Below are 4,872 nucleotides of genomic sequence, written 5' to 3'. Positions count from 1 at the left end.
GAACGCCGGCTAGCGGGTGGCCAACCAACCAGACCCACATTCGTACAGGCCCATATAATTAATCACCGGGCTTGATTGCTCAATCAAGCTTGGCTTTCAGTTGCAGTAAACTGCACCCATCAGGCGCACTCACGTCACACTGATCGTGCAATCAAATGTACGTACAACTTCCTCCAGCTAAGACAAATGCATCTCGAGCTGATGATCTTAAGTTGCGTGGGTGCAGACTTGGTGTGTTGATTTTGTTAGCCATTGTGAACAATAAAATTTCATTTTAAAGCGTTTTGTATTTCTATCCCTTTGAAACAAAAATCGATCGATAAGTTTTTTTTTTACAGAAAGATCACGGCTTATTAAGAGCATTTTTTAATAACAAATGTGTTGGAATAAATTTTATCGAATATAGTTTCGATTTTAAAATTTTAATTTTTGAGTTGTGTTAGTAAGTGAAACACACTTGCGAATAGCGAATAACAAGAATTTTCGTATTTAGTCCGCAATGTGGTAGCCAAATAAATTCATACGATACTTGATTTCTTCACTTCATTTTAAACATGTCTTTTCGAGAAAATTTCATTTTTTCATTTTTTTCTCTCGGATACCAAATTTCATTTCATTTTAATCATCCTTTTAAACGAGATGCACCTTTTTAACAATATTGGGTAATTTTTTTAACTTTTCACGGATAAGGCTTTAACAAACATATATTACGGTGGTTAATCTCTTAAAAAAAAACAAAGAACTTTGGCTAGAAAAATATGTTCTTTCGAACAAAATGGACAAAATTGGCCTCATACCACTCCAGCACACTTATAGAATGGTGACATGATACCACATCTGGCCAAAATAGCGGAGCTTCGTCGTATCGTGCTGCGGCTGCAAAAGTCGTACTTCTAGAGGCACTCAGATTGGTAGATCTCGCCATTTAGTGTGCCCTGTGTCACGAAAGGCTCACTCCTCAGTCCGCAAGAGCAGATGGCCCGCTTAACAAGATGTTTGGAGACGAGCTTCGGCATTCTCTTCTTCTTAAATTTGTCGTCCATATCAAATTTTCTCTTGTCGGTGAAAAACTCCAACCCCGGAATTTTCTTAAAGTCGGCTTTTATAATTGTACGTTTCGTCGTCCATCACGCAGCAGCCATATTTTCTCAGTATCATCTCGTAGAGCCTACCCTGTGCCCAAATTTTAGCCGTCGATTGTTCGCGCTCATCGCGGTTTGGAAAGTTCTGTACCTTGTATGTATGTAATCTACACAGATTTTTTTTTTACTATTACGTATCACTGAAACTGCAACCTTTAAAATAAATCAACCTGTAATCAACCTGTAATTTTAAATTGTTTTCCTTATCTAAAAGTTAACGAAGATTCATTTATTATTACAGCAAATGTCCTGTAAAAAAGTTGTACACTAAAAATTAAATGTCACGTAATTTGTTTTTTGACCTGTAAAATTACGGTAAATGTCCTGCTCCTTTTTGTTACAGGACATCTGCGTAATTTTACAGGAAATAATTTTGGCTGTGTAGGTCTTTTTTTTTGCATTCTGGATGTAGCTCTGCGACATGCCAATCATTTTAGCCAAATCATGACTTGCACACAAAACTTTCGAGGCTCCACTTAGCAAAATTTCGCTGTTACTTTCCATTAGCAAAATATTTTTTTTACTGTTGAGTTAGCACTTTCACATATTGTCCTGACTTTAGCTCAATTTGAGTAAAAAGTACCCAATTGCTACTCACTTCAGTAATTGCAGTAGCACGGACTCAAACTTTTAGCCTACACAGAAAAAAATAATGACAATTACGTGTACTGGAAAATGGTCTCCTTTAAAATAAAGCAACCTGTAATTATAACAACATGTATTTTTATGGTTATTTGTCTGAAAATAAGTGCAGTGTCCTTGAAGATTACAGCAAATGTCCTGTAACAAAAAGGAGCATGAAATTTACAGTAATTTTACAGGTCTAAAAAAATACGTGTCAAGAAATTACGTGTCGTCGAATAATGTTCAAATGTACTACAATAGAATTCTAGTGTGGATGGCATCCCGGTTACTCATCTAAAAGGAAATGTCAAAATCACGCGCTTTATTTTGTTTTGTTATTGCTGTTTTTTGTTTTGTGCCCTTAAGAACTAAATCCGGTCTAATCCGGTGAACAACGATATGCGGTTTTTGGTTTTTCGTGTGTCGGTCCATCGAATATTTTTCAAGTGCAGAAAATCTGCGAGACGTTGGTGCCGGTCGAGGAAAAAAGGCAGGCAATGTTCCGCTGCGAGACAAAACGGACGTAAGGATAATTTTCATCTTCATGCAGGAGCTAATTCGTCAACCGGCCATCGACTGGAATGTTCCAATATGAGCCTCAAGACAAGTAGGTATGTGAAACACTGGTTTCTATTTGTCCAGAAAGTGGATTACATTTGGTTTGAAAGTGGATTATTTTTTCAGGTCAATCAACTGCATAATCTGTCGCCAATCGACGGCCAAATAATTCCGTTATTGAAAAAAAAAACTCCATTCGCTCCCATCGGATCCTCCTAACACCAGAACAATATGGCTAATTTTTCACCAAAGCGCTAGGTCTTCTGATTTGAAGAAGAAGCAAGGCCCCTTCGTTCCAGGAATGCTTCAGTCGCACGCGCACCATCGCGCCCAAACAAACACCTTACTGCATCTGATGTAGGTTACATACTTTACTTCTAAACAATTGTGCTAAGTCTATTTAACTTGCTTGTTACATTTCCAGATCTTCTCGTTTGTCTCCGGATTTTTGTTCGGCCAACTTTATGCGGAACAAAATTTACTTCGTTTTAAAGAGCATAATCTTTTCTGGAATCCGAATTAAACGTTTTGTAGTAATCCATTCGGTTTTGTAGCCCACCTTTAGGCGTTAAATATCATGGGAATTCTTGATGTTTAGTTGGTTATGCTGACGCTGACTATGCATAGCAATATGAAAGAGCTCTTTTTTCTTATGTCATGGAATTGTTCTTCGCATTTTGGCTGCTGGAACATCCTGAAGCATCAGAATGTTATAAGGTACACCGGGGTAAGTTCAAACATGGGGTAAGTGCAACAAGGCTGGATTTCTCCCTCTTCAGGTATAATCTAATAATATATTTTATTCTAAAATTGATTTTTTGAGGGTCAAGAAACATTTGCAGAAAGTAAATATATTTCTATGTTTGCTTCTTGTGAGAGAAACCCGCCCTTCATTGCAGTTTCCCCTGTTCTCACTTGCCCCGGTGGACCTTATATAAAAATAGGGAAGGGACAATACGAATACAGAATAAAATCGAATATATTTTGTTAAACGTTGGAATTAAATCGATTCGGATCAAATATCGGAATACCTCCTAGTTTTTATACAGCAGCTAAAACTCGAAGGATAGATTCTTGACCCGAAAAAAGGACTCAATCACTTTTTATGCATTGCTCTCTGGTAACATAGTAACCAATGATCTATATTATTCAAAAGATAGAGTTTAAAAACGAAAATGGAATACCCATAAAGGTTGGCCTTGCATCCGAGATAAGATTAAGCTAGTCGATTTAACGCTTTTATACGGGAATTTAATGCGTTGACGTCTGCAGCGAAAGGACGAAGGCAACTACAACCTATCATAAAATGGCGGTGCAAGTAAACGATTGATCCGAATATTATGGGACATCAAATAACGAACTTTTGGATAATGAGATCACACTTCTATTTGTGAATCAGGTATATCAGCTTATATTCAATATTTGATAATTGTTTTTTAAACGTATTGATACTGTACTTACATCTTTTTTATATGAACCTAATGAGATTTATTTGAATTTCAACAGATAAACTAAAGTGCGCCACCACAGGAAGGCTGTTATCGAACGGAAAATGAACTTGGTCCACGATTGAAAACGAAGATTTATCGGTATACACTTAGGGAAATTGGAAGGCCCGGAAGGAAGAATTTGATACCCCAAGAAAAATCGTTAATATGATTCCAAAAAAGGATCCTGGTGGATGATGACGGTTCATTTCCAGTTAGTGGCGGTATCACTACTTTGGAAGAGTGGTTGCGGAATTGACTCAATTATCATTGTTTTGTTTCAATAATCAAGTTACATTGTTTAATCAGTTTTCGTTTAAATTGAAGTTGATCTTAAATGTCAGTTCATCAATAAAGTGTAACAATAATTCAAAAGTGACCCTAAAGCACGGTTCCTTAAAAAAGGTAAAGTACAAGATTAAAAAAAATGTGCCGTTCAGTGAAATAACATTGTTTTTTAATTAAATCAGGCCAATTTCCGTGTGAGTATGGATTAAATCGAACAATAAATTAACGACAGTAGCGGCACCGATAAGGATGATTCGACTGGCGACGACGATGATGTCGGTCCGTTTTGTGGAAGAATTTAACATCCCTTAGTGAAGAGGCACAGCCTATTGTCTGCACAAGAAATGGGCTCTGCCAGATTGCCTATCCTCTTCGGAAAAGTCCTAGCTTTTCTAAAGCTTTGGGTCGCAGAAAAATGCACCGATCAATCTGTATCGATTGTGCCCTGTCTGTGTGACGGACGACTGGTGAATTTGAATATTATAAATATTAATATAATTTTAAAACGGCTAATGGAATTAAATCTGAATATAGCTTTTGATTTTCTGCAAAGAATATTTTGAGATTTTTTGGAAATTTTTAAACTGATTCATGAATATTTACGATTTTTGAACAATTTATTGATTATTTCGGATATTACAGGACATTTCGGACATCTGTTTCTCACCACGAACTGTTTTTTTTTGGTTGAACGTTCTGAACTTAATTCAAGAATTGATTGAAGGCGGTGTACACTCGCGTACCCATATTTACGTATGAACTCGGCATCCATC

General features: G+C 36.8%; 1 long non-coding RNA gene across 1 annotated transcript; it reads left to right on the top strand.

Annotated features, from left to right (window-relative positions):
• Positions 1 to 2,132: 2,132 nt before the first annotated feature.
• On the top strand, positions 2,133 to 3,370 carry LOC129757956 (uncharacterized). Its single transcript, XR_008739863.1, has 3 exons — positions 2,133 to 2,377; positions 2,451 to 2,681; positions 2,749 to 3,370. It is a non-coding gene; the product is annotated as an uncharacterized LOC129757956 (long non-coding RNA).
• Positions 3,371 to 4,872: the final 1,502 nt, after the last annotated feature.

The sequence above is a fragment of the Uranotaenia lowii genome, chromosome 3, assembly GCF_029784155.1.
Source record: "Uranotaenia lowii strain MFRU-FL chromosome 3, ASM2978415v1, whole genome shotgun sequence".
NCBI lineage: Eukaryota > Metazoa > Arthropoda > Insecta > Diptera > Culicidae > Uranotaenia > Uranotaenia lowii.
The sequence above is the reverse complement of the archived record's forward strand: the minus strand, read 5'-3'. Positions and strand labels throughout refer to the sequence as shown.